This window comes from Neoarius graeffei, chromosome 11 (genome assembly GCF_027579695.1).
Source record: "Neoarius graeffei isolate fNeoGra1 chromosome 11, fNeoGra1.pri, whole genome shotgun sequence".
NCBI lineage: Eukaryota > Metazoa > Chordata > Actinopteri > Siluriformes > Ariidae > Neoarius > Neoarius graeffei.
The window spans coordinates 63,347,927-63,373,032 of NC_083579.1; the positions used below are offsets into that span (position 1 = coordinate 63,347,927).

At 39.4% G+C, this 25,106-nt stretch overlaps 1 protein-coding gene across 1 annotated transcript in view; it reads right to left on the minus strand.

Annotated features, from left to right (window-relative positions):
- LOC132894566 (kelch-like protein 29) overlaps nucleotides 1-19,301 on the minus strand; it is a 291,177-nt gene extending 271,876 nt beyond the window's left edge. The window contains exons 1-2 of the mRNA XM_060934564.1: nucleotides 19,116-19,301; nucleotides 13,521-13,582 (exon numbers count right to left, since the gene is read on the minus strand). The gene's annotated coding sequence lies outside the window, so the exon portion shown is untranslated. The remainder of the gene's footprint in view (nucleotides 1-13,520; nucleotides 13,583-19,115) is intronic.
- Between the last annotated feature and the right edge of the window lie 5,805 nt (nucleotides 19,302-25,106).

Sequence of the window (25,106 nt, forward strand, 5' to 3'; positions counted from 1 at the left end):
GGAATGCAATAATTTACAAATCTCAAAAACTGATATTGTATTCACAATAGAACATAGACAACATATCAAATGTCGAAAGTGAGACATTTTGAAATTTCATGCCAAATATTGGCTCATTTGAAATTTCATGACAGCAACACATCTCAAAAAAGTTGGGACAGGGGCAATAAGAGGCTGGAAAAGTTAAAGGTACAAAAAAGGAACAGCTGGAGGAGCAAATTGCAACTCATTAGGTCAATTGGCAATAGGTCATTAACATGACTGGGTATAAAAAGAGCATCATGGAGTGGCAGCGGCTCTCAGAAGTAAAGATGGGAAGAGGATCACCAATCCCCCTAATTCTGCGCCGACAAATAGTGGAGCAATATCAGAAAGGAGTTCGACAGTGTAAAATTGCAAAGAGTTTGAACATATCATCATCTACAGTGCATAATATCATCAAAAGATTCAGAGAATCTGGAAGAATATCTATGCGTAAGGGTCAAGGCCGGAAAACCATACTGGGTGCCCGTGATCTCCGGGCCCTTAGACAGCACTGCATCACATACAGGCATGCTTCTGTATTGGAAATCACAAAATGGGCTCAGGAATATTTCCAGAGAACATTATCTGTGAACACAGTTCACCGTGCCATCCGCCGTTGCCAGCTAAAACTCTATAGTTCAAAGAAGAAGCCATATCTAAACGTGATCCAGAAGCGCAGATGTCTTCTCTGGGCCAAGGCTCATTTAAAATGGACTGTGGCAAAGTGGAAAACTGTTCTGTGGTCAGACGCATCAAAATTTGAAGTTCTTTATGGAAATCAGGGACGCCGTGTCATTCGGACTAAAGAGGAGAAGGACGACCCAAGTTGTTATCAGCGCTCAGTTCAGAAGCCTGCATCTCTGATGGTATGGGGTTGCATTAGTGCGTGTGGCACGGGCAGCTTACACATCTGGAAAGACACCATCAATGCTGAAAGGTATATCCAGGTTCTAGAGCAACATATGCTCCCAACCAGACGACGTCTCTTTCAGGGAAGACCTTACATTTTCCAACATGACAATGCCAAACCACATACTGCATCAATTACAGCATCATGGCTGCGTAGAAGAAGGGTCCGGGTACTGAACTGGCCAGCCTGCAGTCCAGATCTTTCACCCATAGAAAACATTTGGCACATCATAAAACGGAAGATACGACAAAAAAGACCTAAGACAGTTGAGCAACTAGAATCCTACATTAGACAAGAATGGGTTAACATTCCTATCCCTAAACTTGAGCAACTTGTCTCCTCAGCCCCCAGACGTTTACAGACTGTTGTAAAGAGAAAAGGGGATGTCTCACAGTGGTAAACATGGCCTTGTCCCAACTTTTTTGAGATGTGTTGTTGTCATGAAATTTAAAATCACCTAATTTTTCTCTTTAAATGATACATTTTCTCAGTTTAAACATTTGATATGTCATCTATGTTCTATTCTGAATAAAATATGGAATTTTGAAACTTCCACATCATTGCATTCCGTTTTTATTTACAATTTGTACTTTGTCCCAACTTTTTTGGAATCGGGGTTGTACACAAACATGGCCGCGAGGTTTGCTTCATTAAAAGTGGAAGATTTACAGAGAATTTTGAAAGAGAAAGACATGCTGAACACCCGAAAGGCTACCAAAATGTCACTGGATATTCTTCACGCATATTTGCAAGAGAAAAACACACCAACGGACATCGAAAAACTGGAAAAGACAGCATTAGTGGAAATATTGTCAAAGTTCTACTTGGAGGTGAGGAAAAGTGATGAAGACTTTTACAAGAGAACTTCACTTAGCAAAGCCCTTTTGTTTTGAACAACTGCAATGTAACAATAAACTACGACCAAAAGTAACTTTGAACTTGAACTGTCAACCTGTACATAGCTTATTTATAAGTGGGGTTGCTGTTCAGGCTTTTTGGACTTGTACCATTTTTATCGTTAAAACTTTGACTTTGTACATTGGATTGACAGAACATTGAATTACATTCGATCAGAATCAGCATTCAATATTGGTAAGTCACCCCCCTGTTCTTAACTTTTGGTAAAATCTATAATTGTTCCACCAAATGTGTATGTATAATAATAATAATAATAATAATAATAATAATAATAATAATATTGACTGGCTTTTTTTTCATGGTCTATCAGATATATTCCATTCAGCTACTCGTCTTCGACTTGTTCAATATCATGCTAGCTGAATGGAATATATTTGACAGACCACTCAGAGCCAGCCAATATTATTTAAATATTTTTATCCTGGAAATGACCCAATTGCCCATGCGAACAAGCCTGGCTCACAGACTTAATGTCATTAATGAACCTTAAAAAACAAAACAAAACAAAACTAAGCATTAACTCCGAGGCTCCACACAGAAATGATATAAAAATCATGGCAACTTCTGATCTCAGACTTTGACAAGATTCCATCTGCAGTATATTTATATCATAAATGATATGCACAGGATGCGCTTCCGTGCCATATACATCTTACACCTTTTAACCAATATTAAGCAATTACTGGATGAGGTTGAAAAAAATATTGTGATTTGTTAGTGGTGACCAAGCAGCAATTATTTGTCGATGATGATATTTTGTGAAAACCGAGTTCACTAACTGTATTCTCATTCAAATTGTTTTTGGAAATATTGATTACAGAAGTTCACACGATAAGTCAAACAAAATAGAAATCAGACGCAGTCACTGTTTTATACGACTCATCGAACTCAAAATACAAAACTGCAAAATAACTGTGCACGAGCAGACATTATTTGTAGGCAGTTATTTGCAGTTCGCTCGGCCAATCAAAACGACATAAAAAATAATCTGAATGATAATCTCGAATGTCTGTAGTAAAGGAAAACAAGTTGTGACTACATTATTCATGACCAGCTGAGAGCTGGGGTTAGTTTCATTCCTGATTTCCCTCTCTTTATTTATTCCTTACTGTTTTCCTTAAAATTACTGTATTATTTTGTACAAGTTCCTAGTATTCTTTAACATCTTAAATGAGTCTTGATTATTGCTTAAAAAAAACAGGAACATCTATATTTATACCTAATATTTACATATTCATGTCTCTCTCACACACAAAATAAAAAGTGTGCATATGCATGTTTTATTATTAACGGTGTGTATCCACAGTACAGTACAAAAGTCTTAGGCGCATGTAAAGAAATACTGTAAAACCAAAAATGGCTTAAAAAAATACTATAAACAGTAAACCATAAAAAATGAAACAAAGTCAATATTTGGTGTGAGACGACCCTTTACTTAAAAAAAAAAAGTAGTTTCAAGTACGGCGGCACGGTGGTTAGCGCTGTCGCCTCACAGCAAGAAGGTCCGGGGAGAACATGCAAACTCCACACAGAAAGGCCCTCGCCGGCCCCGGGGCTCGAACCCGGACCTTCTTGCTGTGAGGCAACAGCGCTAACCACTACACCACAGTGCCGCCTCATGTAGAAGTCATAAAACAGAAATCTATAACAAAAAGTTTGTATGAAAAACAAAACAAAACATGGTGCCTAGGACTTTTGCACAGTACTAAGTATGCCCTTTATTATCCCACAATGGGGAAATTCATGTGTCACAGCAGTATATCACACAATCAACATGTATCCAAAGATAGACAACATACGTACAAACACAGGACCAAAGTTAAAACTAAAAGGATATATACAAGATAGATACAAAAGGGGGGCTACTAGAGCGGCGGCTACAATTATCGACAGTCCATAATTGACACCTTTTCAGATTTAACAATACAATTTTTTTTTTTTACAAAGGTGGTGTAGTGGTTTGCATTGTTGCCTCACAGCAAGAAGGTTCGGGTTCGAGCCCCGTGGCTGGCAAGGGCCTTTCTGTGCGGAGTTTGCATGTTCTCCCCGTGTCCGCGTGGGTTTCCTCCGGGTGCTCCGGTTTCCCCCACAGTCCAAAGACATGCAGGTTAGGTTAACTGGTGACTCTAAATTGACCGTAGGTGTGAATGTGAGTGTGAATGGTTGTCTGTGTCTATGTGTCAGCCCTGTGATGACCTGGCGACTTGTCCAGGGTGTACCCCGCCTTTCGCCCGTAGTCAGCTGGGATAGGCTCCAGCTTGCCTGCGACCCTGTAGAAGGATAAAGCGGCTAGAGATAATGAGATGAGATGAGATGACAGCTGTTATGGATCGATCTTTGTGTAACATTGCTGAAGTAGATAAAGTACTTTAAAAAACAAAAGTGCTGTGATTTATAATAATTTTTTTCTGATTCATAACAGAATAGGCGGCACGGTGGTGTAGTGGTTAGCACTGTCGCCTCACAGCAAGAAGGTCCTGGGTTCGAGCCCCAGGGCCGGCGAGGGCCTTTCTGTGCGGAGTTTGCATGTTCTCCCCGTGTCCGCGTGGGTTTCCTCCGGGTGCTCCGGTTTCCCCCACAGTCCAAAGACATGAAGGTTAGGTTAACTGGTGACTCTAAATTGACCGTAGGTGTGAATGTGAGTGTGAATGGTTGTCTGTGTCTATGTGTCGGCCCTGTGATGACCTGGCGACTTGTCCAGGGTGTACCCCGCCTTTCGCCCGTAGTCAGCTGGGATAGGCTCCAGCTTGCCTGCGACCCTGTAGAAGGATAAAGCGGCTACAGATAATGAGATGAGATGAGATGAGATGAGATGAGATGAGATAACAGAATGGAATGTTTATAGAGTATTTGGAATCCTGTTGCAATAAATAGAATTAGACCAGAATTAAATTCCTAACATATAAAAAAAAAGACATGCCTGAAATATTCAGATTTTCCTTTTCCATTCAGAAAATATTTTTTTTACAGTTTGTTGTAAATATCTAACACATATTACAATATCGGTAGACATTTTATATTTTGGTTTGAGGAACGACATGCGACCTTTGATGATTTTCATGTAGTTACAATGTCAATCGCCTGACATTTATTGGCAAACTACAAAACTAGAAATTAGCACAAACAACAACGAATGATTAACAAAATGTGATCTACGAAAATACTTAGAAAGTGGATAGTAAGTGGAACAAAAAGATTTTCTGACGCAGGTTAAACATTATCAGTTCATTGATTTACAAACATTAGAATTACTTCCTCATTTACGTAAACACAGACATCAATATATTCATATGAAAGATATTTTGTACTAAATATAAGTCTATGTAAAACAAATTTTAAATAAAAACTATATGTTTTGTTAACTTAATACCACATACCGATTATTTTTTAGAAATAATTATCTGGATGTCGATCATTGTGGAACGGTGTCACATGATCTGATATGCTAAGTAATGGAGAATCAACTAATTTTTTTTCCAGTGGAAGTTTGAGCAATTATTCATACACAATTTACGTACTGAAAGTCTTTTTTAGTTTTGCAACAGCCAAAAGATGGTTAAGGTGTCGATAATTGTAGCCACCGCTCTCTCTCTCTCTCTCTCTCTCTCTCTCTCTCTCTATATATATATATATATATATATATATATATATATATATATATACACACACACACACACACACACACACACAGAGTACAAAAGTGTAATATATATCTTATATAAAATCCCCTTAAGAATCCAGACTCTCCATGAAAACGGGTAAAAGTCCTTAGGAAGGATAAACGGAGGAGAAAACCCCCTCAGGGCAGTCTGGTGTGATAAAGGTGATGCTAACAGGGATAAACAACAAAAGAACAACTGTAGATGTCACGATAGAAAATAGATCATCAGATGAGGGAGAAAGTGCATGGCTACAGTGTGCCGACACAAGTCCTTCATCAAATGTAAGAACATGCTTCAGAGCTCAATGACTTGTGGAAAATAAAACAAATACCCTGAATCATCTGCACTCATTACATATTCTTTAAAGTAAATGTATACGTGTGTACTGGAGCGAATCTGAACCACTGTCACTGATCACAATGACAGATTTGCAGCAAAAGCTTTTTTCGGGGCCTTGATGTGAATTTTTGTGCTGACGTGAAGCGAAAACAGCATCTTAGGCTCATTATGAATCGAGTTAGCTGGAGCTGTCTTCAGAAAAGCCACTTTCTCAAGCTGTGAACTTGGCCCACTTTTACACGAGCCTCAATAACATTAGCAAAAGCAATTAACCTTTAGCCCGCAGCTGTACAGTTAGAGTGGTGCAAAAATTCCCTCTGCTCATTTTGATCCGACACTTCACAACGGAAACAAAAGTAAGTGATTAGGCATGGCAACAGAAAAACTACTTCTGGACTGCTTTACTTTTTTACTTGCATAGTGTACAGCCCGTGATATTCAGGTGTGATTTCGTACTCGTCGGCCGTATGCGTTTAAATACCTAATAACTACAATTACCATCATTACAATCACACAGAAATTGACTATAAATGAGAAATTCTACCAGCCACAGCAGTCGGGCAAGGTTATCAAGGTTATTCTGAAAATGTACTTTGTAATTTACTTGACTTCAATCAGCTGACAAGCTCCCTTTGAGAACTAAACCAATATGAAAATGACCTACACTCGCAATCGAAGGTTTTTAAAGGAGAACTGAATGCAAATTATCATCAAAATTCTATTTCTCATTTTATTAAATATAGGAATGCATTTCTGATAGCTATTTTGACACTGCTATAGCACATTATGAGTGAAATATGCTATGTAATAGATCGGTACATACGTACAGTGGTGCTTTAAAGTTTGTGAACCCTTTAGAATTTTCTATATTTCTGCATAAATATGACCGAAAACATCATCAGATTTTCACACAAGTCCTAAAAGTAGATAAAGAGAACCCAGTTAAACAAATGAGACAAAAATATTATACTTGGTCATTTATTTATTGAGGAAAATTATCCAATATTACATATCTGTGAGTGGCAAAAGTATGCGAACCTTTGCTTTCAGTATCTGGTGTGACCCCCTTGTGCAGCAATAACTGCAACTAAACGTTTCCGGTAACTGTTGATCAGTCCTGCACACCGGCTTAGAGGAATTTTAGCCCATTCCTCCGTACAGAACAGCTTCAACTCTGGGATGTTGGTGGGTTTCCTCACATGAACTGCTCGCTTCAGGTCCTTCCACAACATTTCGATTGGATTAAGGTCAGGACTTTGACTTGGCCATTCCAAAACATTAACTTTATTCTTCTTTAACCGTTCTTTGGTAGAACGACTTGTGTGCTTAGGGTCGTTGTCTTACTGCATGACCCACCTTCTCTTGAGATTCAGTTCATGGACAGATGTCCTGACATTTTCCTTTAGAATTCACTGGTATAATTCAGAATTCATTGTTCTATCAATGATGGCAAGCCATCCTGGCCCAGATGCAGCAAAACAGGTCCAAACCATGATACTACCACCACCATGTTTTACAGATGGGATAAGGTTCTTATGCTGGAATGCAGTGTTTTCCTTTCTCCAAACATAATGCTTCTCATTAAAACCAAAAAGTTCTATTTTGGTCTCATCTGTCCACAAAACATTTTTCCAATAGCCTTCTGGCTTGTCCATGTGATCTTTAGCAAACTGCAGATGAGCAGCAATGTTCTTTTTGGAGAGCAGTGGCTTTCTCCTTGTAACCCTGCCATGCACACCATTGTTGTTCAGTGTTCTCCTGATGGTGGACTCATGAACATTAACATTAGCCAATGTGAGAGAGGCCTTCAGTTGCTTAGAAGTTACCCTGGGGTCCTTTGTGACCTCACCGACTATTACACGCCTTGCTCTTGGAGTGATCTTTGTTGGTCAACCACTCCTGGGGAGGGTAACGATGGTCTTGAATTTCCTCCATTTGTACACAATCTGTCTGACTGTGGATTGGTGGAGTCCAAACTCTTTAGAGATGGTTTTGTAACCTTTTCCAGCCTGATGAGCATCAACAACGCTTTTTCTGAGGTCCTCAGAAATCTCCTTTGTTCGTGCCATGATACACTTCCACAAACGTGTTGTGAAGATCAGACTTTGATAGATCCCTGTTCTTTAAATAAAATAGGGTGCCCACTCACACCTGATTGTCATCCCATTGATTGAAAACACCTGACTCTAATTTCACCTTCAAATTAACTGCTAATCCCAGAGGTTAACATACTTTTGCCACTCACAGATATGTAATATTGGATAATTTTCCTCAATAAATAAATGACCAAGTATAATATTTTTGTCTCATTTGTTTAACTGGGTTCTCTTTATCTACTTTTAGGACTTGTGTGAAAATCTGATGATGTTTTAGGTCATATTTATGCAAAAATATAGAAAATTCTAAAGGGGTCACAAACTTTCAAGCACCAATGTATGTCAAAGCGATGGCCGTAAACGAGATTCGTTGAGACCTGTGCGAGACATCGTTGAGACATCATAGGACGGAAGTAAAACGTACAGCGGAAATCAAAGTGACCGACATCTGCCAACGTTGTCAAAAGACTTTGAATGCTGATGTAATCAAGCCGGAAGTTTTGTTTGTTCTGATAGCAATCAGGAAAGTTTGAAAAAAGTAGGCAGTAATCGTCATTTAAACTCGTTTTTGTGCAATATTTCGTTTGGAAAACAGTTTTCAAAATGGCGGCACTGACACCTGGCTGACATTTCACGTATCGAAGTCTCGCACAAGTCTCGTGAAGATTGCGCGGATAAGTGACGCCTGCCGTCGACCAAACGAACTAAATTCAACATGGCTAAAAACCGAATAGGCCAATAAGTATAATATTTAATTGTAATTAGTTGCCAATATGAGTCACGATATAAGGTTACTAAAACCGAAAATGTAATTGAATAACACATTAATTAAGAAATAAAGCAAGTTTAAAAATTACTTCAGTTCTCCTTTAAATGTCCTACATTTTAGCATTCTTGTTTTAATGACGTTAAATAATCTAATATTTGGGAAAAGTAACCAACGTACAGGTATAAGTGAATCAAGAAAAGTTTAGTATTAATTATTATACATGGCACTAATGGAATTAATTGAAGAAATCAGTAACTCTATAGATGATAAGAAACATGTTGCTGGGATATTTATTGATCTTCAATAAGCTTTTGATGCTATTAATCATGATATATTAATAAGATGGAACAATATGGGATAAGGAGAGTTGTATTAAATTGGATAAAAAGTTATTTGAGCAACAGGACACAATTTGTGAAGTTGGGTGACTCTGTCTCAACTCGTTTGAATATTGATTGTGGTGTCCCTCAGGGGTCAGTATTGGGTCCTAAACTGTTTGTTTATTATATAAATGATATGTGCAATGTATCAAAGATATTTAAGCTGGTATTATTTGCAGATGACACAAATATGTTTTGTTCTGGAACAAATTTACAGGAGTTAGAAAACATAATCTCTTCAGAATTGTGCAGATTAAAAAGTTGGTTTGATCGAAATAATTTATCATTAAATCTGTCTAAAACAAAAATCATGTTATTTAATAATTATAAAATAAATAGGGCAATAAATGTACAGGTAGATGGTGTTGATATTGAAAGAGTTTCTAATAATAAATTTCTTGGGGTAATAATAGATGATAGAATTAATTGGAAATCACATATAAAATACATACTAATGAAACTATCAAGAAGCATATCTGTGTTGAGTAAAGCTAAGCACGTCCTGGACTATAATTCACTCCGCATTCTTTACTGTTCCCTGGTTTTACCGTACTTAAATTACTGCTCAGTGGTGTGGGGGAAATACATATAAATGTTCACTTCATGCAATAACTATACTTCAAAAAAGAGCTATAAGAATAATTCATAGTGCTGGTTACCGAGATCATACTAATTCACTATTCTTAAATTCAAAATGTTTAAAATTCAGGGATATTATAGAATATAAAACTGCCTTAGTAATGTACAAAGTAAGGAATTATAAAGTACCAAGGAATATCCAAATAATGTTCTCGGATAGAGAGGGGGGCTATAATTTTAGGGGGAAATTGAAATTTAAAGGGGAACAGAGGGCAATATATAGAGTAAATATAACAATAAAACACACATTAACGAACCTTATTCAAGACTTACAAAAGTTTTTTGTTCTAAGGTTGGAAAGTGGTGGCACGGTAGTGTAGTGGTTAGCGCTGTCGCCTCACAGCAAGAAGGTCTGGGTTCGAGCCCCGTGGCCGACGAGGGCCTTTCTGTGTGGAGTTTGCATGTTCTCCCCGTGTCCGCGTGGGTTTCCTCCGGGTGCTCCGGTTTCCCCCACAGTCCAAAGACATGCAGGTTAGGTCAACTGGTGACTCTAAATTGACCGTAGGTGTGAATGTGAGTGTGAATGGTTGTCTGTGTCTATGTGTCAGCCCTGTGATGACCTGGCGACTTGTCCAGGGTGTACCCCGCCTTTCGCCCGTAGTCAGCTGGGATAGGCTCCAGCTTGCCTGCGACCCTGTAGAAGGATAAAGCGGATAGAGATAATGAGATGAGATGAGGTTGGAAAGTTATAGTGTTTTGAAAGTAGCTCGAGCAAACTATTTCCGCAGTTTGAACAGCCCGCCATGATTTTAATGTTATCCAATCAGAATGCACGTTCATTTTCTCTGCGTAACACTCATGACGTATGTATGTGCCCAGTTATGTTGGCTCATTGAGGTTGGGACTAGCACGTGTGAATCGGAAAGTAGGATGAATTGTAAGTGATCGGCTACACAAACTGGTTCAAACTGGGACCCTTCTAAGCCATAGCCTGCTTGCAGTGTGTCTTGCGGGATCTCTTCGTATGATTCGACAGAGCTGTCGCTTTCACTTGATGGGCCCGACGCCATGATTACACGCTTCTCTCCTAGTGCAGTGGGTAGCGCTGACGTCACGGTCTTTTAAAAATGGCGACTCTTGTGCCGTTTAGCGTACCGACTATTATATTTACAATTACCAAGATATTTCGTTGTTTTCTAGTATATAAATTTGATAGAATACGTTACTTTGTCACATCAGCAACTGTATATATTATATTTGGTACCCCTTTAAAATTCGCAATGCTAGGACAACGTTAAAAATGTTCAGTATCTCTATTTGTGGAGTAAAGCTATGGAACAGTTTGAATGTGGAGTTCATGAAATGTACAACTATAAACCAGTTCAAAAAAAGGTACAAGTAGCAGATCTTTATGAGGTATAGGGAGGAGGAATTACAATAACATGCTATTGATAATATAAGTGTGTGTGTATATATATATATATATATATATATATATATATATATATATATATATATATGTATGTGTAATATGTATGTATGTGGGTATGGGCACATTCGGATATATTATATAAAAAGTGAGTATTTGTGTGTGTATATATATATATATACACACACACACACACATATATATATATATATATATATATATAGAGAGAGAGAGAGAGAGAGAGAGAGAGTGATTCCACGCTTATGGGTACTGCAATGGGGACATGAACTTATTTTTAAAAATTCACCTAAAACCATTTCTTTTTTTTACCATCAGGTCACAAAACATGTAATCTTTAATGAATGATATGTTAAAAGATAACTTTAATTTTCTGAGATGTAATAAAAACATTTATATGCCAAAGTCAGAACGTAACAAAAGTGTTGTGGACATATATATTCTCAATTTTAACAATGTAGAATTACTTTTTGAAACATAGGAAGGTGATGTTTTAGCAAATATAATTAATAAACATGTGTAGTAGAATAAACATACACACTCTTTCAATAAGATTAACATGGTATATAGCGAGATTGTAATTAATTTGTAACAGACGCGAGATGGACAATCGTAACAGAAGTAATGTAACAGACATCATTTTGGAACTCATAGGCTTGACTTTGGCATATAAATATGTTTTTATTACATCTCAGAAAATTAAAGTTATCTTTTAACATATCATTCATTAAAGATTACATGTTTTGTGACCTGATGGTAAAAAAAGAAATGGTTTTAGGTGAATAAGTTCATGTCCCCATTTCAGTACCCATAAGCGTGGAATCACTCATTCATATATATATATATATATATATATATATATATATATATATATATATATAGAGAGAGAGAGAGAGAGAGAGAGAGAGAGAGAGCATAATTGTATATAATATATAAGCATAGTATGCATAATTATGATATGGGTGTCTGTGTACGTATGGATGTGTATAGTTATAGGTATGTGTATATGTATGTACTGTATATGTGTGTATATATATATGCATAGCATAAGTATTTGTATATATATGATTTGATTTGCGCGATATTATACCATGTTGGTATGTCTTGGTATGTTTTTTTTGTTGATTTTGCTTTCTTTTGTATATATAGTTTATTATGGCGGAAAGTGACGTTTGATTAACGGTGGTATAGAGGGTTAGGATTTGATAAGTTATTTACTTCTTCCTAATCTTTTCCGAACATTATTATGTTATTGCCTTGTGGCTACGCTATTCTGTTTATGACGATGTTTTGATGATTGCATTTTTTATTTTTATTTTTTGTTTGTTTTTATATCTTCTTTACTGTTCAGAATAAAGCAATCAATCAATCAATCAATACAGGACACTTTCAACGGACTTAAAACGTGTTCTATTCTCTTCTAGCGAGTTTCATTCATTTGGTTCAACAGCAAGCAATATTGTTTGCATATCGCTTATCCTACGTGTATTACATCACTCTGTCCAATGGAGAATAAGCGTTGAATATGGTTTACAATACTGCATGGTTGTCAAGACAACATGACGTCACACATCAGGGCTGATGCGAATATTCAATGAGAGAGTTTTCTGCTGTGCATGCGCAGAAGCATTTCTTTGTTCGCTGGCGGTGCCCGCAGTAAACTGAAAATGCCATAAGATATGTATTACACATAAATCTTCCACGCTAGCGAGCGACTGTGACAATTTGTAAACAAACATGGCCGCCAGGTTTGTTCTATTGAATGTGTATGTATAAATCATCATAATAATACTGGCTGGCTTTTTTTTTGTGGTATATCAGATATACTCCATTCAGCTAGCATGATATTGAACCCACTTTAGCCCAAAACAAAAGCAGATATTTACTGCAAATGGATAGTTATTCCCTTTCATTGAATTTTCCTTGTATTCTGCATCTTTACACCTTGACACATGGCGATTAAGCTGTCCCGAGCTAAGAGGCAAAAGAGCAGGCACCCCTACATGTGAGACAGCATCACAGCAGGGATCCCAGCATGATGTCTCCCCGGCTCCGCACAACCAAACAGCCCGGCTCACATCAGCCCAGTCAGACGCGCCATCCGGCTTTCATACTATAAAGTCTGCCCTGTGACCCGAGCTGTCAAACACATCGCGATAGACAGAAAAAGCTCAAACGCAGCCAATTTCAAACTGACTTCAAAAGCATGTGAACACAATGAAGACGATCCCCCGTTCAGCTGGCAGTACAGCCCAAGCACGCTTTTATCACAAAGAATCAAATCGTCAAAAAAGAAAAAAGAAAAAATTTTGGACTGACATTTTGGAAACAGACAAACGTGTAGATAAGTTCCTGTTAAATAATACAAAATGATAAAATAATCCCAAGTCACTTACCGCACAGTGTCTCTGATGGATGCACATTCCAGTCAGCAAATTTCCACCAAAGCGCACAGCTCCTGTTGAAAGCAAATTAGAAACAAATATGTTAAATTCATAGCATATATGTTCAATTCTTCAGATAAACAAAACGTGTTTCCGAATAGGGGAAGGAAAACTTACCAAAGAGCATCAAAAGTCATAATAAATAAACTCCAACTATGAAGAAATAAATTTATAGAATTTCTAATTATATTCATAAAATAAGAAAAATATATTCGAAGAATAATAATTATTACATGCAATTAAAATAGCTTTGAATACTATTTAAACTAATAGCAAACTAGCTTAAACTAGCCACTATTTGGAGTGTCAGACACGCTCACCGGCCACTTTATTAGGAACACCCATGCACCTGCTCTTTTATGCAGTTATCTAAAGCCCGGCGCACACGGGCAACTTCTTGTCGCAAGCGTATTGCAATTTTTGGACCCAAGTTTCCCACGTTTCGGGTAGCTGCGTGTGCGCATTATCTGCAACCAGTGGGCGATTTGGGGAGGCGGATGCAAGTCACATGGAAATCACGTGACTACTTCGCGGGCGGGGATTGGCTTAGCCTTTGGAGGTGATCGCTTCATTATCGCAAAGACATGCACACGCGGCGATATCTTTGCAACAAGTCAGCAACTGGCGAATTGTTGTCACAAAATATCAAGCATGTTTGATACCTGCAATCTGTCGCAAGCAAAAAAAAAAAAAAATCGCCGTCGCAAATATCCGCACACGAAGAAATTTTTCGCTTGTGTCAAAAAAGTTGCACGACCAAACGACGGAAAAATCGCCCGTGTGCGCCGGGCTTAATCAGCCAAATCCCCTGACAGCAGCACAATGCATCAAATCATGCAGATACAAATCACGAGCTTCAGTTAATGTTCACACAACAGTCTCTAGAGTTTACACAGAATGGTGCGAAAAACAAAAAACACGGAGCGAGCGACAGTTCTGTGGGTGGAAACAAACGCCTTGTTGATGAGAGAGGTCAGAGGAACATGGCCAGATTGGTTCGATCTTTTTTTGCCAGGAAGTATATAGCAACTCGTAGCAACTCTTTACAACCGTGATGAGCAGAAAAGTATCTCAGCATGCAACAGCAGAAGACCACACTGGGTTCCGTTCCTGCCAGCCAAGAACGGGAAGCTTAGAATCAAGAACAAGTTCCTATTAAAGTGCCTGGTAAGTGTACACTAGGTATAGACTCCATGTATTAAATAATAAGACTGCAAAAATCGTTATCCTGCTTTCCTAAATAAAGCCACAAGGTGTTGAACGCTTCCAGTCACAGCCTGGTTTAGACACGCAGTGCTGTGAGAATAGCAGTGACGGCACATCCTCGGCTCTTTGCGCTGTTTTAAGGCATGAACTATTCATAGACAGGGCATCCATTAGATGGAGCAGAACCTGCAGATCCGCAACACTTACTGACCCTTAAGGCTTTTCTGTCCGTATCAGCAAAAGCATTACCCAATTAAAGCTCTTTTTGTGCCGAGCGGCTGTCAAGATTTTAATCATTTCCATCTTGTTCTCCATCAACACATCTTTGGTGGCTTTAAACTCTGTCATTATAGCCGGGTATTCATCAACAAAATATACGAAGCAGCTGAGAAGCAAGTGCTTCGCCTTTGAATACAGCCTCCAGAAATAATGTACACAAAAAAAATTAAAATAATAAAAAAAAAAAACTTGAGCCTTTTTAATGACATATCAGGAGGCGGTTTATCGCTGGAAAACGGATCAGATCTACCAATGGCGCTTAGAATCTAATTGCACACTGGATGTCTTTACAAATGACTTTTGTGTCATTTTCAGCTCCATGCCCAACACACAAACAAAAGCAGACAGATGGCATGGTGTGGTATGATGCTGTTCCTGCTATTCCATCTCACGAGGTGTCTGTAAAAACCCAGTGTTATAAGAAGATGGATGTGAATATTCATGCTGGAGATCTGGCTCACCTAGCAGAGCCCAGAATCGGAGGATAAATGTACTGCATAAAGCAGAATATGCATTATTATTTAAATAGTTATAGTTATGTATTTATATTATGTATTTATTATTATCCCGATTAAAATTTGAGTGTTTCAGTGCGAAAAAAATAATAAACTCAGGTGGAAGCCGACATATTTCTTTAATTTTAAAACGTTTAAATAGTAATACAATTCAAAGTAGAAGTGTGTCAAATATGAACGGGACGCATCACGGACTGATCTCATTTTAACCTAAAAACATGGCGAGCAAACTGGCTGGTGATTTCAATAATTATGCTATGACACATTAAAGCTAGACGGCCTTTCGATTTCAGAAAATTGCTGAAATTTAGTTCCCTCTGAAATTTGGTCATTGTGATGTATGTTTATTTCTGTAATATCTCACAAAATATCAGGTCATTCTGTGGCTGGGAAGTTATTTAATTTGAGCGGATTCCCGAGCAAATAATATGCATGAAATCGCTCGCTTCGTGCAGTCAAGAAAACAGAGGAAGTCCGTGTGCGCATGCGCAGGTTTACTTTCTTCTTCTTTTGGGTTTTACGGCAGCTGGCGTCCACTGTGTTGCATTACTGCCATCTACAGGTTTACCTTGACCGTGCACTGACAGTTCCATCATTCTGTCGCTAAAAGAACAGCTGATCACACGGAGGTGCTCGCTGAGCGCCGATATTTATTAGTTTGGTCCTGCGTTTCCTTTCCTTCGCAACATGACGTCTTTTCTTCTCGCTTTCTGTTACTGTAGTCGGTCTTTCACGTTTCATTCGCACACTCACGCCCTCCATGAATTCAAGGACGCTATTTGTATAGCGTTATTTGTATAGCAGTATAATTTCTTATACTGTTTCAAATTTGTATCGCACAATGCCAAAACGGGGAAAGCCCACCACGTCAAGCATGACATAGTATCGTGAATTGGGTCATGGTGAAGCAGGAAAAAAATAGCGGCAAATTTAGGGCCACGTGGCCCTAAAAAAATCATTAATTGTTCTATTTAAAAAAAAAAAAACTAATAACATTGGAAGTCTGTGATTCGAATTCAGTAACTTTCAGTCCACTAAACAAAAATAATTGGGTGTCGGGGAAAATTCTTTTCATGACCTACAGTTGAAAAATCTGAAAGGCAGTCTAGCTTTAATATATACACATCTGATAGAGATATTTAAATGTTATGGTGATTTTATTCAAGTCAAGTCAATGTTATTTGTATAGCGTTTTAAAGTTTTACAGAAATTCCGGATATAAATTTTAAAGATTAATTTACAAATTGATCCCTATTTTTTTTGTTGTTGTTGTTATATGGCTCTGTGTTTCCTCATGTTGCAATGATAAGCTATTACGTGAACAACTAGAGAGCCTAAATACTGCTCTGTAACAATATTAATGGAAATTATCTTGGATTTTAAAAAAGTCACGTTTTAAAAACAACTACCATCAATCACTGCACCTGACCAGAAGCAAAAAAAAAAAAAAAAGTTAATTGTTATTGACTGAATATAAAACCTGATAACTGAAAAACATTTATGCAATTCAGCAGCATACTGTGATTAACTACACTCAAATGCCAATAAAGCAGCTCTATTTAAGTTAATGCACATTAGTGACTGAATATCATAAAATTCAATGTATTTGGTCAACCTCTAACAGGAAACTCTTCCAGAGCTTACATTTAAAAAAAACCTACATACATATGAATTAAGAGAACAACGATCACTCCAAGAGCTATGAACTGTGAAGCAGTGAGGGATTTTTTTTTCCCCCCTCCACATCGCAGATGACTTCACTAACATTTCAACATAGCTCTTTATCAATAATTCATCACTGCATTCCCAGCACATTCATTTGCAGGTAAAGCAAAACAAATCACTCAAGAGAAATCAATGTCACACACCCCGTCAGATATAAAAACAGACAGACATAAACCACAGTGAGCAACGAGAGAAACAGAGAGGAAGAGCCGAGGGGTGGACTGAGTGTACACATGAACGTTTACACTGTTAGTCCACAGATGCATGTGTTCACCTCTGACTTTTCATTGATTTTGCTGAAATTGAATATAATCAAATATGAACTGACTGATACATGGATACGTGCACAAAACATGAGCTTTTATTTTCAGGTCCTCCTTTTGCCCTTATTTCATGCTGGATAAACATTAGCCATTATAACCTTGGGCAGTGGTGGCTCAGCAGTTAAGGTTCTGAGTTACTGATCAGAAGGTCAGGGGTTCGTGCCGCAGCACTGCCAAGCTGCCACTGTTGGGCCCTTGAGCAAGGCCCTTCACCCTCTCTGTTCCAGGGGGCGCTGTATCCTGGCTGACCTTGTGCTCTGATACCAGCTTCCTAACAAGCTGGGATATGTGAATAAAATAATTTTACTGTGCTGTAATGTATACATGACAAATAAAAGCTTTTTCTTAGGTCTATATTATTATTATTATTAACAACGGCGGCACGGTGGTGTAGTGGTTAGCGCTGTCGCCTCACAGCAAGAAGGTCCGGGTTCGAGCCCCGTGGCCGGCGAGGGCCTTTCTGTGTGGAGTTTGCATGTTCTCCCCGTGTCCGCGTGGGTTTCCTCCGGGTGCTCCGGTTTCCCCCACAGTCCAAAGACATGCAGGTTAGGTTAACTGGTGACTCTAAATTGACCGTAGGTGTGAATGTGAGTGTGAATGGTTGTCTGTGTCTATGTGTCAGCCCTGTGATGACCTGGCGACTTGTCCAGGGTGTACCCCGCCTTTCGCCCGTAGTCAGCTGGGATAGGCTCCAGCTTGCCTGCGACCCTGTAGAAGGATAAAGTGGCTAGAGATAATGAGATAATGAGATGAGATTATTAACAACCCAAGTTCTCTAGTTTTCCTCTAAAATCCTGATCTGGAGCATACTTTTCAAACCCTATAAACCAGAAACCAGGGTACAGTAGGAGTCAATTTCTGTCCCCCAAGGTACAATCTACACTAATGTACCCACTAGGGCTCATTATTAGACCTCAAGGCAACTATGTGTACCTTTTTAGGACCAAAAAGGTACATATACATTCCCAAGCAGTATATAAAAGGTACAAACAAGTACCTTAGAGGGTCCTGTCCCAGTGACGAGCCATTGTACCCCTAAAGGTACTTTATTTTCTGAGCGTACATGAAAAGAACAGACAGAAAAAGTGCCACCTTGAAGCCTAGTGCTCAAAAGTTGCTGTTCAGATGTACCGTATAGTGGACCAACCAGCTGTTATATTACAGTGAAAGCACTGCTTTAGGGATGTCCATAAAGCAAACTATTGGCACCCTGATGCATGCATGGTGCAAAAGTTTGTGCAGGATTGAGGTTGCTGTGAAGTCGGTCAGTGAATCAGTGGGACAGCATCAGCATCACCACCATCATCATCATCCCCTGTGCCAGCTTTAAGCTCTTTTAATCACAGATTAGTGCACAGTGCAGTAAGAAGCATGTTGTTTGATCAGTATAACTGTACCGTCATACCATAATATAATATAATATAATATAATATAATATAATATAATATAATATAATATAATATAATATAATATAATAAACCCTTCCCACCCGCTCTTACCTTCTTAACTGGCTCTCCAATTGTCGTTGTTGTGTTTGTGCGGCTGTTTAATTGTAACACTCTCACTGACACACTCCTCGCTTTTGTTTCATTGTGCCTTAAATCTCTGTTCTTGCCGACAGCTTCCGGTTGGAATAGCCAGGCAGCTGTTCCAGCTGAAAACGCACCAGTGTCACTGCGCTTGTGTCACGAAGCGTCCAAGCAGCGCGCGGCTCGAAGCCCATGCCCCGGCCACCTCTCCGCTCGCTGTTTCGCTGAGTGAGTGGGCGGGGTGAGAGCGGGGTCACGTGAGAAGCTGCTCCATGACTCCGCCTCTTTTAGAGAACGTGCGCGTCTCGAAGTGTTTTAGAGAAGTCGCACAGCGCCGCCTAGAGGATTTATATATAAAAAACAATTGAGAACTTGCGCTGAATGAGGAGTTAGACATACATACTCATGGTGTAGTGGTTAGCAGATAAGTGAAATATCCCCGTTTCGTCTGTAAAATGGCTTGGGCGGATTCGAACCCAGAACCTTGAACTTATCTTCAGATAAGTGAAATATCCCCCTGTTTCGTCTGTAAAAGGGCTTGGGCGGATTCGAACCTTGAACTTAAATCTTCAGATAAGTGAAATATCCCCCTGTTTCGTCTGTAAAATGGCTTGGGCGGATTCGAACCTTGAACCTTAAACTTAAGTCTTCAGATAAGTAAAATATCCCCCTGTTGCGTCTGTACAATGGCTTGGGCGGATTCGAACCTTGAACCTTAAACTTAAGTCTTCAGATAAGTGAAATATCCCCCTGTTTCGTCTGTAAAATGGCTTGGGCGGATTCGAACCTTGAACTTAAATCTTCAGATAAGTGAAATATCCCCCTGTTTCGTCTGTAAAATGTCTTGGGTGGATTCGAACCTTGAACTTAAATCTTCAGATAAGTGAAATATCCCCCTGTTTCGTCTGTAAAATGGCTTGGGCGGATTCGAACCTTGAACTTAAATCTTCAGATAAGTGAAATATCCCCCTGTTGCGTCTGTAAAATGGCTTGGGCGGATTTGAACCCAGAACCTTGAACTTAAATCTTCAGATAAGTGAAATATCCCCCTGTTTCGTCTGTAAAATGGCTTGGGTGGATTCAAACCCAGAACCTTGACCTTAAATCTTCAGATAAGTGAAATATCCCCCTGTTTCATCTGTAAAATGGCTTGGGCGGATTCAAATCTTGAACTTAAATCTTCAGATAAGTGAAATATCCCCCTGTTTCGTCTGTAAAATGGCTTGGGCAGATTCGAACCCAGAACCTTGAACTTAAATCTTCAGATAAGTGAAATATCCCCCTGTTTCATCTGTAAAATGGCTTGGGCGGATTCGAACCCAGAACCTTGAACTTAAATCTTCAGATAAGTGAAATATCCTCCTGTTTCGTCTGTAAAATGGCTTGGGCGGATTCGAACCCAGAACCTTGAACTTAAATCTTCAGATAAGTGAAATATCCCCCTGTTTCATCTGTAAAATGGCTTGGGCGGATTCGAACCTTGAACTTAAATCTTCAGATAAGTGAAATATCCCCCTGTTTCGTCTGTAAAATGGCTTGGGCGGATTCGAACCCAGAACCTTGAACTTACAGTAAGTCTTCAGATAAGTGAAATATCCTCCTGTTTTGTCTGTAAAATGGCTTGGGCAGATTCAGCAGATTTGAACCCAGAACCTTGAACTTAAAGTGCATATTCTGGACCAATTTCGGGGTTTTTTTTTAATATAAAAGTATGTCCCTTTACACACTCATCCAGAAGGGTAATTTTGCACAGGGCCATCTGTCTACAGCAGAAAAAAATAAAATAACAAAACGAGTCTGGAAAAATCCCAAGGGAGTCTGGAGCCAGATTCATGACGTTATCTGCAGAAGCGCCAGCAGGCTGCGAGAGCTTGCACGGTTTCAGTGCACAGCCTGTGTAGACCAAGCGCTCCCATTTCTCTCTCATTGTCCAGTCTTTTGAGATACGATGAGTACTAATCTCATCAAGATTGATGTTGCTACACCCTCCTACGATACATCTGTTAACCATTTTAATAATTATGTGATAACGTTGAAGAAATTTGCAGAAAACCACCAGGTCTTTTTCTCATAAACAAACCAGCGCTGACATAGGATTCAGAAGGAGGCGTCCCGCACGCGACGTCACGAAAATCGATGTTTGCCGGGAAATCCAAATGCCAAGTTTTTTCAGAAGCGGACCAATTCGCCTCAAATGGCTTGATTTCAACTGAATTTTTCTGGTATTGCGCAAGGTAAAAAATTGCACAAAATGCAAAATGTGACAGATATTTGACCAAAGTTTAACATAAAATAGGAGAATTACATTGATCTTGCTCCTGAATTTACCCGTGATATGTACTTTAAGTCTTCAGATAAGTGAAATATCCCCGTTTTGTCTGTAAAATGGCTTGGGCGGATTCGAACCCAGAACCTTGAACTTAAATCTTCAGATGAGTGAAATATCCCCCTGTTTTGTCTGTAAAATGGCTTGGGCGACACAGTGGTTAGCACTGTCGCCTCACAGCAAGAAGGTCCTGGGTTTGAGCCCAGTGTGGAGTTTGCATGTTCTCCCCGTGTCTGCGTGGGTTTCCTCCGGGTGCTCTGGTTTCCCCCACAGTTCAAGACATGCGGTTAGGTTAATATGGGATGGCCTTGGGCTGAGGTGCCCTTGAGCGAGGCACCTAACTCCCAACTGCTCTATGGGTGCTGTTAGCATGGTTGCCCACTGCTCTGGGTATGTATGTGTGCTCATTGCTCGCATGTGTGTGTTCACTGCTTCAGATGGCTTAAATGCAGAAAGGAATTTCACAAGTGTGTGACGAATAAAGTTGTTGCTGTTCTTATTCTACATGGGCCTACACAGACTATGTTACAAGCATACTGTGGTTAGTATTCTTCTTATGACGCTTGAAGCCATGGGGCTTCAGAAAACCTGCTGTTAACTGGTTCCATGCCTAGCTAAGTAATAGGCAGCAGCGTGTGGAAGTTGGTGGCATACTGTCTACACCTGCTAATGTGATCTGTGGTGTCCCACAGGGCTTAATATTGGGCCCTTTGCTTTTCCTTATCTATGTTAATGATATGCCTTTCACACTAAATAGTAAACTGCTATTGTATACAGATGATTCTGCCCTCTTGGTAGCTGGAAAGAATACTGTTGACATACAACAGCAGCTGTCTTCCGAACTTCAATTTGTCCGTGAATGGCTTATTGATAACAAACTATCCCTCCATTTTGGGAAGACAGAATCCATACGCTTTGACTCCAAATGGAGACTCCATAGTTCTGAATCTATAGACGTCACATGTGATGGTCAATCCCTTGCCAGTAAAACCTGTGTTAAGTATTTAGGAGTTGTTCTTGACCAGTCACTATCAGGGAGCCAAATCGCTGACACTGTCATTCGCAAATCCAACTCGAAACTTAAATTCCTGTACAAGCGGGCCAGACAATTTGACATGGCTACCAAAAAGCTTTTAGTGTCAGCTCTAATACAGTGTCATTTTGACTACGCCAGTGCTTCTTGGTACTCTGGTCTTACCAAGAAAAAGCAAGATCTTCAACAGACGACTCAACAAAATAGTTAGATATCTACTCAGTGCCTCTCCTAGGACCCATATAGGTCATGTTGAGTTTGAGCAGGTCAAGATGTTGCCAGTGAGCCTACGAGTCAAACAGCTTAAATTAAATCACATGCACAACATTATTCATTCATTATTCTTGAGTCATCCATGTATTTTAATGTATTTACAATTGTTTGGATGTATTTACTTTGAATTTACTAAATAAAATCAATCAATCATACAGAAGTATTTCAGTATTTTTATTTTTCAGTTAAATTACCTACTGGGTCACCACCCAGTCTGAGCCAAGAGCAGCTCCCTGGTTGCCCTGCTCCACCCTCATGACGACTGGGCTGTCAACATATTACAGTAACAAGCACTTATTTTAAAGCAGCTACTGTATGGTGCTCGTTGAATTTCTATTTAACCTCCCAGTGAACAAATCCAGGCAGATATGCACAGTTTTTAATCACAACTAATGACAACAAAAGTATATCTCAAGGCAGGAATTTCACGAGGGCCACGAGGGCCATGGCCCTTGTGCCCTCTCAATTTGGCCTTGTGCCCTTGGAAAAAAATATCTGCCGTAAGGCCACAGTGGCCTTGATGCCCTGCAGTTTTGTAGTTTGCCTCGTGACTGCCAATAGGCTTTAACATCACCTGCATCTATTGAGAAAAAAATACGTCTTTTGATGACATTCTGGATTCTTATTGGGCAACTCATCAGTGGTGGATCGGACTCGAGCCTGGCATGAACATAGACATATAAACATAGACGCCGCCTTCTGCGTAGAATCATACGTCATCCTCGCCGCCATATTGGATGTGGCAAAGTGGAGATTCTTCAACCGTCTCTGGTATAGCGTCTAGACAGTAGCCGAGAATAAAGATGCCTCATTCATGTGCTGCGTTTAACTGTACCAACAGGTTTACCGTCCAAACGAGATCACATGGGATTACCTTTCACAGGTGAGACTGGAAAAATACTTTTCATTGTATTTGGTCATTATAATGTAATTTTACGTACAGATTTTTCTGACTTTGTGGCTAATATGAAGGATTTTGACAGAACAGGTCAGACAGTCAGGATCAGAGAGGGAGCTGTTCCTTCAGTCTTCAGTTTCCCAGCTCATCTCCACCGGGTAGGTGTATAGTTATAAGCAGTGAGAATTAGATAATACAGTGCCACACTATGATGAACGTTTTTGAACGTATGATGAATGTTTTTAACCTTTCTGAATGTGAAGGAATCAGTGATGTATTTTGTTTTGGTATGACGTTAGAACCTGGCTGAACTCAGTTTGGCGGTCGTTCAGCTCACTTTATTCAACGAGAGTAGTGTGGTGACTCAATAAATAAAACAGTACATTTTTATTTTCATTCACTATTTCCAGTTTTTCCACTATTTCCATCATTTATCATATTCAGTCTTGTAGGTTGGTTATTGTGGCCTCAGGTTTTGGTAGCTTGCTACGGTATGCTGACTGATTAGCTTACCTGAGCTATCTATCGCGTATCTGTCGCTAGTTTGCAGTGTACAGGGTATTTCGCACACTATTTATAACCATCACATTAAAAGTTATGTGTTGTTTTGATGCCTGTTTGTTTCACAAATATATACGTGTGTGTCTTAATGGGTGAATAAAAGGCATCGAGTTAAATATTATTGTAGAAAGGGGCTTTATGAAGTTCAGTCCATTTACTTGCATTGGTTTACGGGGAAGATTTGCCACATCCAATATGGCAGACACTCTGACGTATCCCAGCAACGGGGCCACCAGCTCAATGCGGCGTCTATGTTTATATGTCTATGGGCATGAACCGCTCCGACGTGCTATAATGACACCAATCTATCACCAGCCAACCAGGAAACTTAATCAAACGCATCCCCTGCCCACTTGTGTCCGCGTCTGAGACGTTGAATTTTCACAGAAGGATGGAAGAAGTTGACTGAGGTAAGACTGTGTGATAAATTAACGAATGAATAAGAGAGGAATTTCAACATACAGGGCTTAAGTTTGTTACTGTTAAATAAGCATTGCCTGTACAGTAACATTATGTCGTTACAACGTTGACCCACTTTTAACGTGCTGAGTACCGACTGTAGCCGGTAACAAATGCTAATTAGCTTGCTGTAAAAAGTGCAAAGACCTTAAATTGCTCTGTGTAAATTAGAAAATAGCACAACTTACTCTGTAGCCATCAACGGACAAGCACAGACTTGTCTTGAGTTTTGAGCCAGTCACAACAGGGCAGCACTGTGGCCTGAGGTAAAACATGATAGTTTAAGTTTGTTTTAATTACAAAAATGAGTACACCCAGGCGGCACGGTGGTGTAGTGGTTAGCGCTGTCGCCTCACAGCAAGAAGGTTCGGGTTCGAGCCCCGTGGCCGGCGAGGGCCTTTCTGTGTGGAG